The sequence below is a fragment of the Oryx dammah genome, unplaced genomic scaffold, assembly GCF_014754425.2.
Source record: "Oryx dammah isolate SB20612 unplaced genomic scaffold, SCBI_Odam_1.1 HiC_scaffold_28, whole genome shotgun sequence".
Classification (NCBI taxonomy): domain Eukaryota; kingdom Metazoa; phylum Chordata; class Mammalia; order Artiodactyla; family Bovidae; genus Oryx; species Oryx dammah.
Genome location: NW_024070212.1, coordinates 42475315 through 42489771, shown reverse-complemented (window position 1 = coordinate 42489771; position 14457 = coordinate 42475315).

The following is a 14457-nucleotide window of genomic DNA, read 5'->3' as shown; positions in this document are numbered from 1 at the left end:
AGCAGTACATGAACCAGGAACTTACAGATGTTCAAGCTGGATTTAGAAAAGGCAGAGGAACAAGAGATCAAATTGCCAACATCTGCTGGATCATTGAAAAAGCAAGATAGTTCCAGAAAAACATCTATTTCTGCTTTATCGACTATGCCAAAGCCTTTGACTGTGTGGATCACAATAAACTGTGGAAAATTCTGAAAGAGATGGGAATACCAGACCACCTGACCCGCCTCTTGAGAAATCTGTATGCAGGTCAGGAAGCAACAGTTAGAACTGGACATGGAACAACAGACTGGTTCCAAATAGGAAAAGGAGTACACCAAGGCTGTATATTATCACCCTGCTTATTTAACTTATATGCAGAGTACATCATGAGACATGCTGGGCTGGAAGAAGCACAAGCTGGAATCAGGATTGCTGGGAGAAATATCAATGACTTCAGATATGCAGATGACACCATCCTTATGGCAGAAAGTAAAGAGGAACTAAAAAGCCTCTTGAAAGTGAAAGAGGGGAGTGAAAAAGTTGGCTTAAAGCTCAACATTCAGAAAACAAAGATCATGGCATCTGGTCCCATCACTTCATGGCAAATAGATGAGGAAACAGTGGAAACAGTGTCAGACTTTATTTTTTTGGACTCCAAAAACACTGCAGATGGTAATTGCAGCCATGAAATTAAAAGAAGCTTACTCCTTGGAAGGAAAGTTATGACCAACCTAGATAGCATATTCAAAAGCTGAGACATTACTTTGCCAACAAAGGTCCGTCTACTCAAGGCTATGGTTTTTCCAGTAGTCATGTATGAATGTGAGAGTTGGACTGTGAAGAAAGCTGAGTGCTGAAGAATTGATGCTTTTTTTTTTTTTTACTTTACAATTCTGTATTGGTTTTGCCATACATTGACATGAATCCACCAAGGGTGTACATGCATTCCCAAACAGGAACCCCGCTCCCACACCCCTCCCCACAACATCTCTCTGGGTCATCCCCGTGTACCAGCCCCAAGCATGCCATATCCTGCATCGGACATAGACTGGCGATTCAATTCTTACATGATATTATACATGTTTCAATGCCATTCTCCCAAATCATCTGACCCTCTCCCTCTCCCTCTGAGTCCAAAAGTCCGCTATACACATCTGTGTCTCTTTTGCTGTCTTGCATACAGGGTCATCATTGCCATCTTTCTAAATTCCATATATATGTGTTAGTATACTGTATTGGTGTTTTTCTTTCTGGCTTACTTCACTCTGTACAATGGGCTCCAGTTTCATCCATCTCATCAGAACTGATTCAAATGTATTCTTTTTAACAGCTGAGTAATACTCCATTGTGTATATGTACCACAGCTTTCTTATCCATTCATCTGCTGATGGACATCTAGGTTGTTTCCATGTCCTGGCTATTATAAACAGTGCTCTCACTGTTTGCAGATGACATGATCCTCTACATAGAAAACCCTAAAGACTCTGCCAGAAAATTACTAGAGCTAATTAATGAATATAGTAAAGTTGCAGGATATAAAATCAACACACAGAAATCCCTTGCATTCCTATACACTAATAATGAGAAAGTAGAAAAAGAAATTAAGGAAACAATTCCATTCACCATTGCAACAAAAAGAATAAAATACTTAGGAATATATCTACCTAAAGAAACTAAAGACCTATATATAGAAAACTATAAAACACTAATGAAAGAAATCAAACAGGACACTAATAGATGGAGAAATATACCATGTTCATGGATTGGAAGAATCAATATAGTGAAAATGAGTATACTACCCAAAGCAATCGACGGATTCAATGCAATCCCTATCAAGCTACCAGCGATATTTTTCACAGAACTAGAACAAATAATTTCAAGATTTGTATGGAAATACAAAAAACCTCGAATAGCCAAAGCAATCTTGAGAAAGAAAAATGGAACTGAAGGAATCAACTTGCCTGACTTCAGGCTCTACTACAAAGCCACAGTCATCAAGACAGTATGGGACTGGCACAAAGACAGAAATATAGATCAATGGAACAAAATAGAAAGCCCAGAGATAAATCCACACACATATGGACACCTTATCTTTGACAAAGGAGGCAAGAATATACAATGGAGTAAAGACAATCTCTTTAACAAGTGGTGCTGGGAAAACTGGTCAACCACTTGTAAAAGAATGAAACTAGATCACTTTCTAACACCGCACACAAAGATAAACTCAAAATGGATTAAAGATCTAAATGTAAGACCAGAAACTATAAAACTCCTAGAGGAGAACATAGGCAAAACACTCTCTGACATAAACCACAGCAGGATCCTCTATGATCCACCTCCCAGAATTCTGGAAATAAAAGCAAAAATAAACAAATGGGACTTAATTAAAATTAAAAGCTTCTGCACAACAAAGGAAAATATAAGCAAAGTGAAAAGACAGCCTTCCAAATGGGAGAAAATAATAGCAAATGAAGCAACTGACAAACAACTAATCTCAAAAATATACAAGCAACTCCTGCAGCTCAATTCCAGAAAAATAAACGACCCAATCAAAAAAATGGGCCAAAGAACTAAATAGACATTTCTCCAAAGAAGACATACGGATGGCTAACAAACACATGAAAAGATGCTCAACATCACTCATTATTAGAGAAATGCAAATCAAAACCACAATGAGGTACCACTTCACACCAGTCAGAATGTCTGCGATCCAAAAATCTGCAAGCAATAAATGCTGGAGAGGGTGTGGAGAGAAGGGAACCTCCCTACACTGTTGGTGGGAATGCAAACTAGTACAGCCACTATGGAGAACATTGTGGAGATTCCTTTAAAAATTGCAAATAGAACTGCCTTATGACCCAGCAATCCCACTGCTGGGCATCCACACTGAGGAAATTAGAATTGATGCTTTTGAAGTGTGGTGTTGGAGAAGACTCTTGAGAGTCCCTTGGGCTGCAAGGAGATCCAACCAGTCCATTCTGAAGGAGATCAGCCCTGGGTGTTCTTTGGAAGGAATGATGCTAAAGCTGAAGCTCCAATACTTTGGCCACCTCATGCGAAGTGTTGACTTATTGGAAAAGACTCTGATGCTGAGAGGGATTGGGGGCAGGAGGAAAAGGGGACAACAGAGGATGAGATGGCTGGACAGCATCACTGACTCGATGGACGTGAGTCTGTGTGAGCTCCGGGAGTTGGTGATGGACAGGGAGGCCTGGCGTGCTGTGATTCATGGAGTTGCAAAGAGTTGGACAGGACTGAGCAACTGAACCGAACTGAACTGGACTACCCTTTCAAAGCAAAGATCTGCTCCAAGGAGCCTTTCCCTTTCCCTGTAACTAAACTAGCAGTTTGTCATCATAAAGTGAAAGTTTATCCCTATTTAAAAGAAGCTCTTATTTCAGTGTGAGGTCATTTTCCTGGGTCATTCTTTCTGGAAGGACTAGGCTTTCTAAACTGAATAAAAGTTAATTATCCAAAATGCAAATTCAAGAACACTGCATATTTTAGTTCTTTTTAATTGCAGGTACTCTTCTTATCTTTATTCTGGCATCACCTCACACATGCTGGCCCATTGTACAACTTGCACAATTCTCCAATCAAAATTTGCCAACTTCAGTTAATCCCAGTGAGTTATAGGGCAAGCTATGTGTGCCCACAAGTAATGAAGCACCAGAATCACTTCCTATGATGGTTCACTGACACCCTTATCATCGTCCCTTCCAAAAGTTCTACAGTGATGAATAACTTGTGTTGAGGTTTACTTTGTAGTATGTTGTGATACATTGCAGCATGACAGCACGGTAAGATTGTGGCTTGACGTCATTTAGACACTGATTGCGAACACCTCATAATTTATTACCACAGAAGAACTCTTAAAATATCATTAGCAGTAGTATTCTTGTAGACTGTGTATTACACAGAGATTTTTGGTTGCAAATGAGTGGAATTTAAAGGAAAGTAATTCAGGCACAGGTGGTTGGGGAAGGGGCCAATTATTGACTCATGTAGTTGAATCTCTCAGATTTTTCTGCAACTGATCTTGTGGGTAATTAAATTCAAGGACTCAAAACTCCCAGAAATCTCTCTATATCCTTGATATTTTATTCTCTTTTGATTCAGCCTTATTCTCTTCTACTACTATGAGCCTTTCTTCATTTAGCTGAGGAAACATGACTTCAGGCAATTTGGGATTTAACACTTGTTTAGCCTTATCACCAAAAAGGGAAGGCATTCTTCCTTCCTATCTCTAGTATGAAAACTCCTGGGAGAATGTTCTGATAGGCTTCCCCTGGTTTCAAGACCATCTCTGGGTAAATCTCCAGGACCAGAGGGTGAGTGAGTGAGTGAGTGAAGTCGCTCAGTCGTGTCTGACTCTTTGTGACCCCATGGGCTGTAGCCTACCAGGCTCCTCCCTCCATGGGATTCTCCAGGCAAGAGTACTGGAGTGGGGTGCCATTTCCTTCTCCAGGGGATCTTCCCAACTCAGGGATCGAAACCGGGTCTCCAGCATTCCAGGCAGACGCTTTAACCTCTGAGCCACCAGGGAAGCAGAGGGTAGAATGTCACATATGATAGGCTTCACTTCAGGTGTGTGCTCCCTCCATGACCAATGTGGTAAATTCTGTGACAATAAATGCCCTCATGCTTCAGAATAATATATCAATTTATATAGAGAGAAGATGCCCTACCTCAGAAGAAGGAGTGATTTTAAACCAAGCAGCACATGTTTCCTATGCCTGGAACCTATAAAAAATAAAAATTGGGTGAGAAAATATTTCACTAGATTACAAATCAATGACATACAAGTTCATGTAAAACTTGAGTCAATGAATCTGAGAATTCCAGAGTTTGAGTGAGCAACATCTATACGTCTGCAAAGACAGAAGAGATCCTCTCCCATTTGTGATCCCATACTTATGTGAAATCAAATTTGTATTAATTTAGCACATCAAAATAAAGTTCAACATGAATATGATTATTTTTCAAATATCAGTGAACAAATATTTATCAAAAACATAACTAAAGGAGTAAAGTTTGTTTTAAATATGTAATTTTCATGTAGTTTGTGTATTACTAAGAAATTAAACTATAATTCTATTGTATTTTAAAGCCATGAGATATCTTAATTTTAAGAGCTGTCTTGCTTTTGATCTTTCCATAAGTGCTTTGAGCATATACTGTGACAATAAAAATGGTGTGAGTGGTGTCAAAGGTTCAGAGCCACTTCTCTACATCATTCTACGGTGCCTTCCATGTCTGGGAAGATGTTTCCTTTCAATAAATCCTTCTAAAATCATCTGGACTCCTGCTCTAATTTTTCTTATAGTTGGTTATGAAACAACATGGTGACCATAGTTAACAGTGTTGAATGGTATATTTGAAATATTGCATATTTGAAAGTTGCTAAGAGAGTAGATAATAAAACACTCATTATAAGAAAAAATGTATAATTATGTATAGGTACAAACATGAGCTAGACTTATTGTGGTGATCATTTCACAACGTATACAAATGCCAAATCTTTATGTTATACATCTATAACTAATGTAATGTTACATGTTAATTGTACCTCCATAAAAATAAAACATAATATTTATCATTATGATAGTCAAATTAAGACAGCGTAAAGAGAAATGTAGTTTAGCATGACAAACACAACAGAAGTCTTGGCCCACAGAGGAGTTCAACTACGGAGACCAGAATAGGCCAGAGGATCTACACAAGAGCCACATAACTGAACAGGTGCTCAGAGAAAGAAGACAGCAAGCATATGGATGATGGAACATGCTTGGATCTGTTAGAGCCCAAAGACCAGCCTAAAGTAACTTCCTAAGGGACTTGTTTCTCTAGGAGAATTTGATCTATAATATTTAAGAGAGATCACTGTTGGTTGGCTAGACACTGGGCAGAGAAGAGGATGAAAGTCTGGTGACTGGAGCATACTTTTTAGCCAGTCCAGACAGATACTCAACCTCCTCATGTTGAATTAATCATTAGACAGACTCTGTGCAATCAGTGAATAATTATTGAAGGATTGAGAGAACAGGAGTCACTCTGGACTAATTAAAACAAGTTTTCATTTGTGTGTGTCAGAGTCCTTTTGCACTTCTTGTGAGAATTGTCAGTATTTTCAAAGTGTTGAGAAGGAGAGAGAATGAGAGAATGTTTATTCCTACAGAATCATGGCTCATAAAACCCTAAATTAATTAATAAGTATGTACTCAGAATCTCTGCATTGTTCTAGAGCTGTGCTAGCTACTGCAAGGGAGAGTAGAAATGATGGAATTCATTCATTCAATAAATATTTACTGAACTTTTTATGTGTACTATGCTGAAGGTTCAAGAGAAAAAGAAAAGAATGATGAGTTAGATATGACCCATACTTACAAGAAGCAAAATATCTTTGATGAAAAATAAGACAATTGATGCAGAAAATAACATGATCTACAAACAGTGTCCAAAGAAAGTCTTAAAAGACTTTTAGACTTGGAAAAGATTGAGTAAGATTCACCAGGAAGTTGTTTTCTGTCTGTAAATTTTGAGGGTGGAAAAGGAAGCAAACATAAAAAGCTTCATTGCAGAAAAGTATAGTTTCTGCAATACCATGTAGTTTGGGGTATCAAGTGTAGGCTCTGCATAGGGGAGAATAAGGGGTGAGACAGACTGGTGGAGGCCAGACCAAGGAAGCCCTTAAATAAACATCAGGATAAAGACTGGAAAACTATGGAGCATCTTGAGCAGATAAGTGGCATAATCAAAATTGTGCTTAGGAGAATTATCCTGGTACAAATTAAAGAACTGATCAGAAAACAAAGAGATGAATCCAGGGAAACTGGCCTGGAGCCTATTCTAATGTCATAGAACTAATGAAGAGCTGAACAAAATGGGGAGAGCAGAAGTGGAAGAGAGGGAGATGGACAGAAGGAAAAAGGCAAGCGTCTCTCCCCCAATTCACTCCTACAGTTGGGAGGACAAGATTATAATGCATCAAAGAAAACAGTTCATAATTAAGAGCTAGAATGTACAGTGCAAAATAAGGACCACTGGTGTTCAGAGAGAGGTCACTGAACATTGGAGCAGCAAGAATACAATTCAGAAAGGAGAGATGTTAATGCATTTCAGGGGAGGGGAACACATATGAGGAGGCACAGGAACAGAACAAAGAACACGGTCCAAGTATGGGTCAAACAAGCTCATCAGAGGAGAGGACACAGTCTGCAGAGCAGGAAACAAGGCTGTTTAGCTGAGACAAGGAAAGTCGAGTGGCATATTTATCCAGAGGGGTGTTGTATGGCAGAAAACTTGAGTTCCTTTTCTTGATAGTCATCACTGAAGAGAAACTGTACACATAGTTAATAAAAATCTAAAATCGTTGCTTTGTAATCATTGAAAATACAGCAACCCTTGAAATTACATTGGAAAAATCCAATAACTCTGCCTTCATTGATAAAGGTAACCTTTACATTTCTGTGATAACTTGGATGTTTTTAAATCCAATTATACATTTTTATGTCAAGTGTTTCAAAACAAAAATGATGCTCTTATTTGCAGAAAGTGTATGTATTTGGGGGCAGTTACTACATAGTGGGCTGGACACCCCATAAAAAACATGGACAGGCTTAACAGATCTAAGAGGGATATCAGTTATACCCATGAGGAGACTTCTGGATCTGTCCATTCTCTCATCACCCCCAACACACCACACCTGAGGCTGTGACAGTAACATGTTCTGCGGCTGACTGTCCAGATGTATGTTCAGTGATTCCAGGCTCTGCTCAGTGGGTTTCCAGGTGGTGGGGTTCCTTCCTGGCTCTGTTCAGTGCACTGGGATGGAACAGCAAGTTCTGATATTATTCCTCTGGTTTTCTTGCTAGCAGCCCTCAGGGCATAATAGCAGAGGATACTCCACCTCCCCACCAGGATGCTCACAACCAGATGCAACCTGAAGAGACAAATATTTTGTGGGACAGATGTAATCCATTCCCAGCACACTAATATGCCAATGCACACCCACAGCAAATCTCTGTAAGGCAACCTTTTGTTCTGTTCTTTGAATCATTGCTATGAGATTTGGGCTTCTCTTTTGAACTGTGGTGTTGGAGAAGACTCTTGAGAATCCCTTGGACTGGAAGGAGATCCAACCAGTCCATTCTAAAGGAGATCAGCCCTGGGATTTCTTTGGAAGGAATGATGTTAAAGCTGAAACTCCAGTACTTTGGCCACCTCATGCAAAGAGTTGACTCATTGGAAAAGACTCTGATGCTGGGACAGATTGAGGGCAGGAGGAGAAGGAGACGACAGAGGATGAGATGGCTGGATGGCATCACTGACTCGATGGACATGAGTCTGAGTGAACTCCAGGAGTTGGTGATGGACAGGGAGGCCTGGTGTGCTGCAATTCATGGGGTCGCAGAGTCAGACACGACTGAGTGACTGAACTGACCTGAACTGTGGCTCAGCCAGTAATGAATCCACCTGCAATGCGGGAGACCTGGGTTCCATCCCTGGGATAGGAAGATCCCCTGGAGAAGGGAAAGGATACCCACTCTAGTATTCTGGCCTGGAGAATTTCATGGACTGTATAGTCTGTGGGATTGCAAAGAGTCAGACACGACTGAGCCACTTTCACTTTCTTGGGGTAGCCCCTATCCCCAGAGGAAAGGCATATTCTGGGGAATGACATTCCCTAGAATTGTGCAGATCACCTTCTACCATGCCCTGACAGGGAATTATAGGAGACCATGGTGGGCCAAAGTCATTGGTAGTAAATACAAAATTTGATTTAAAATTATCTCCTATGTCTCTTGCCAGAGGATACTGTTAGGTGTTAAGGGTTTTTCTGTTTGTTTTGTTTGCTTTTTTTTTTTTAGATCTTAAGTTAATCATTTAGCAAATAAATGTCTTGTGATTCTTTGTAATAGTTAGGTGTTTGGGGTCACAGAAGTGGGCTCTGGCTAAATTAATGGAAAAATGAGAGATGGGGAGAGGAAGAGAGAGATAGAGACAGAGAGAAGAATTTATTTGAAAGAATATGGGATGTACCAAAAGGAGAAAAGTCAGACTTCTGAAAGAAATGGATCAAGGGTCATTCTGAAAATTGAAAGACCAACGTTAATCACTGTTCTCTCTGCTTTTGCCATGAATTGATACCAAGACTTTTCTGTCTCAGGACCACTCTCCTCAAGATTCAAGTTCCTGAGAGCAGAGCCAAGTTGTTTGCCTTGGCTCACCATCCCTTTCTCAGCTCTAGAGAGAGCTGAGCACCTTCATTCTAGGCCCAGTCCTGACTGTGACCAGCAGGACAGTCCATCAGGAAAATTCAAGAAACAAGCTCAAGAAGAATGAACGACAGATCTTGGACAAACAGAAACAACAGATATTCAGTATAAGTCTACTCCATTTTTTAGGTGAGGAAACTTGAGTCGCTAAGGTAAAATGTTCTTCTCCACAGCCTCATTGTTAGTCAGTGATGAGGCCAGAACCAGAAAATCCCTTTACCATCTTCCAGGATGTTCCTCATTTCAGTACTTTTCCTCCTTTACAATCTGCATGTTCAGTTCTTTTAAACCTCTGTCTCTTAGAAAAATGAAATAAAATCTTACAGTGTCTCCTCAAAATACTGTGAAGTGAGCTGATTTCTGGGAAATACATTACTAAATGAAACACACCTTTTTATGATCTTAAAGATAAATGTCAGACAAATATTCTGAGGATGAATAGTTGCCAGGAAGCTGAAGAAGGGTTTGTATTTGGCTGTGGGCAACCAAAAAGGATATATAGAAGAGCTGCTTCTTTCTTATCTCTGGAATCTGACAGTGTTAATGATGATGTCAAATGCATTTTCAGGCATATTTTTCCAAGTTATTTGTGCTGGGAAGTACACTGTCTTATGAAATGTCAGAGTGCAGCTTTTTCAGTGGGAGCCATTTTTCATTTGAACGCACTGAAACAGGATTTTCATGGAAAATATTCAAGTTCTGTGAGGCACCTTAAATTATTTCTAATGCCACTGTAATTATGAGGACCTGCAGCTGACATACCTGAAGCAATATTCAACATATGAGTTCTGTCCTTGACCTAAAGGTGGATTTACATGGTTTGAAGGTGTGATGGAGCATATTTTTCAGTACAGGACCATCCTGTAGTAACCTCAATACTATAAGCAGGCTTGAATGTCAGCTCCTCCTAAGGTCTTCCTTGGCCATCATACTTAAGTTTCTCATAGTAATTATAACTGCATTCTAACGTTTCTTCAGTAGTGTATAGCACAAGATCTAATTCTATGTTTGCGAAGAGATGCAGTATGTGTAACCCTTAAGATCACAGAACTGAAGCAACCCAATGAGTTCACAATCTCAGCTTCACTAATTATAGTAATTATACTCGTTGCACTTGCATAACCATAACTAACCTCTCCAACTCTCAGTTTCTTTTACTGAAAAAATGTGGGAGGGTGGTACCCATTCTTAAGGATGTGGTGAGAATTAAATGAGGTAACATGTGCCAAGCACTTTTAACAGTGCCTCATCTGTGGTTAGCATCATGTAAGTGTTTTCTATTGCTGTGATTAATATATTATCTGTGTCTCTCTCCTCTCCACCTGTGTTAGACTGTGAGCTCTGTGAGGGCAGGAACCATATCTCTTCTCTCCAGCAGATATTCAGAAGGAAAAATACCTCTCACACAGTGGAGGGTCAATCAATATTTGTAGGTTGAACGGATAACTGTATGAATGGATGGGCCAATTTGATCATCTACCAATTGCATTCACACACATTTGAGCTAGAGAATGGTGCTGTCAGTGGTACCAAATACTTTTCTCACTTTACAAGTTAGTAAACTGAAGCTTCACTTCAGTTCAGTTCATTTCAGTCATTCAGTCATGTCCAACTCTTTGCGACCCCATGAATCTCAGCACGCCAGGCCTCCCTGTCCATCACCAACTCCCGGAGTTCACTCAAACTCATGACCATCATGTTGGTGATGCCATCCAGCCATCTCATCCGCTGTCGTCCCTTTCTCCTCCTGCCCCCAATCTGTCCCAGCATCAGAGTCTTTTCCAATGAGTCAACTCTTCGCATGAGGTGGCCAAAGTATTGGAGTTTCAGCTTTAGCATCAGTCCTTCCAAAAAACACCCAGGGCTGATCTCCTTTAGAATGGACTGGTTGGATCTCCTTGCAGTCCAAGGGACTCTCAAGAGTCTTCTCCAACACCACACTTCAAAAGCATCAATTCTTCAGCTCTCAGCTTTCTTCACAGTTCAACTCTCACATCCATACATGACCACAGGAAAAACCATAGCCTTGACTAGATGGACCTTTGTTGGCAAAGTAATGTTTCTGCTTTTGAATATGCTATCTAGGTTGGTCATAACTTTTCTTCCAAGGAGTAAGTGTATTTTAATTTCATGGCTTAGAGTTATTAAATGACTTTCTCAAGAGCAGATTTCAAATGTAACAAGTCCTGGGCTTGAACTCAGTTCTTCTGAATCCAAATCTCTTTCTCTGCTGAATCAACCTTTTATTTATTTATTTATTTATTTTTCATCTCTGAATCTTCAAGACTTCAAGACTTTTCCAAAAAATAGGGGGGAAATTGCCCTGCTTATTGCTTTGTTTGAGCATCAAAAGTTTAAGTAGGTAAAATGCATTAAACTGTTACCCTAATATAGGCATTATTACTCTGTTTAGTATTTAAGGGATTGCATGAGTAGCTTGATTGCTTAGTGAAATGATTTTATACAAGAGTATTTTAAAAGAACGGGGAGAGAAAGAAAGAGAAACTGGGTAAGAGAGTGAGAAAGAATTTGAAATAGGAATGGACTTTTAATTCTGAAATATTTCTTGATCCCTGACCATGTGATCAGGTCAAGTTGGTCAAATAACCTAGTGAGGAAAGGAGAGTACCTTTCTGATGTCTCAATATATTCCCTAAATTATTGAGGTGCAGTCAGGATGTGTCTCTTGTATTTTGACACATATTTTAGCTTCTGGCCAATGACATTAGGGAGCTATAGTTTTAGCCTTGTGTTTTATTTACCTTTATATATAAATGCTGAGTTTCCAGGATGATAAATTCAGGGAAGTTCTAACTTACTTTTCAATATCTACCAAGAATTGTAAATTCTGTCTAGATATTGAGAAAGTTGAAAAGAGAATACTCACACACACAAAGTATCTTTGGTAGTCATGAGAAACACATCTGGTCAATAACATGATAATTAATAATGGAATCAATTAAAAATTATTGAACATTTAATAGGTGGGAGAAGCTGCTACATGATTTTATGTGCATTACTTAACAGACTCATCCATGTTTTTAAACAAATATTTACTGAAGATCTATTATTTTCCAGAAATAGTTCCACTAGCTAGACACATAATGATTTTTTTTTTAAGTGCTCAATCTTATAGAGCTTACATTCTAGTGGGAGAGAAGGCAATGAAAAAGCTGGGCAATCAATACTTCATAAGTTATCAGATAATTATAAGTTCTATGAAGAAAAAGAAAATAATGTGTAAGAATAAAGAATAATGGAGGCCTGGGATGATTAACTGGAGATGGAAATGGCAACCCAACCCAGTATTCTTGCCTGGAAAACTCCATGGACAGAAGAGCCTAACAGGCTACCATTCCTGTGGTTACAAAGAGTTCAAGTCCCTGAGATAGTACAAAGAGTAGTCCTTGAGATAGTACAAAGCTAGATTGGGATCGCCAAACCAATAAGGCACAAAGCACTATGAATGAGGTCCATGAGTCAGGCAGGGTACCTGGGCTTTGAAGAAGAGGTTTGGATTTTCTCCTGAATGTGATGGAAAGCTCTTGCAAGGTTTGGGAAGAATGACAAAATTAGATTTACTTGTCAAAAGATCTTTCTGGTTGCTGCATAGGGACTTATTTGTAGGTTATAAGGGTAGCAAGGGAAGAAGCTGGTAGAACACTTGGAAGCTATGGAGCCAGTCCAGGAAGGAGACAGTGGTGCCTGTGAAGGATGGAGGTTGGAGGGAAGTAGTCAGGTTTGGAAGAAGGCAGAATTCTTTTCTGATTAATTTCATTCTCTGATTAAAATTCAACTCCAGCTTCTTTGGCATTAGTGGTTGAGGCATAGACTTAGGATTACTGTGATACTGAATGGTTTGCCTTGAAAGCAAACAGAGACCATTCTGCAAAAGTAGGAAGTCAAGAGATACTTGTAGTAATAGGCAAGTTTGGCCTTGGAGTACAAAATGAAGCAAAGCAAAGGCTAACAGAGCTTTGCCAAGAGAATGCACTGGTAATAGCAAACGTGCTCTTCCAACAACACAAGAGATGGCTTTACACATGGACATCACCAGATGGTCAATACCTAAATCAGACTGATATATTCTTTGCACCCGAAGAAGGAGAAGCTCTATACAGTCAGCAAAAACAAGAGCAGGAGCTGATTCTGACTCAGATCATGAATTGCTTATTGCCAAATTCAGACTTAAATTGAAGAAAGTAGGGGAAATCACTAGGCCATTCAGGTATGACCTAAATCAAATCCCTTATGATTATATAGTGGAAGTGCCAAATAGATTCAAGGGATTAGATCTGATAGAGTGTCTGAAGAATGATGAACTGAGGCTCAGGATATAGTACAGGAGGCAGTAATCAAAACCATACCCGAGAAAAAGAAAGGCCAAAAGGAAAAATGGCCATCTGAGGAGGGCTGACAAATAGCTGAGAAAAGAAGAGAAGCAAAAGGCAAGGGAGAAAAGGAAAGGCATGCCCATCTGAATGCAGAGTTCCAAAGAATAGCAAGGAGAGATAAGAAAGCATTCCTAAGTGAACAATGCAAAGAAATAGAGAAAAACAATAGAATGGGAAAGACCAGAAACCTCTTCAAGAAAATTAGAGATACTAAGGGAATATTTCATGCAAAGATGGGCACAATAAAGAACAGAAATGGTATGGACCTAAAAGAAGCAGAAGATATTAAGAAGAGGTGGCAAGAATATACAGAAAAACTATACAAAAAAGATTTTCATGACCCAGATAACCATGATGGTGTGATCACTCACCTACAGCTAGACATCCTGGAGTGTAAAGACAAGTGGGCCTTAGGAAGCATAGCTATGAACAAAGCTAGTGGGGGTGATGGAATTCCAGCTGAGATATTCCTAATCTTTAAAGATGATGCTGTTAAAGTGCTGCATTCAATATGTCAGCAAACTTGGAAAACTCAGCAGTGGCCACAGGACTGGAAAAGGTCAGTTTTCATTCTAATCCCAAAGAAGGGCAGTGCCAAAGAATGTTCAAACTGTAGCACAATTGTAGTCACTTCACATGCTAGCAAAGTAATGCTCAAAATTCTCCAAGAGAGACTACAACAGTATGTGAACTGAGAACTTCCAGATGTTCAAGCTGGATTTAGAAAAGGCAGAGGAATCAGAGATCAAATTGCCAACATCTGTTGGATCATAGAAAAAGCAAGAGAATTCCAGGAAAACATC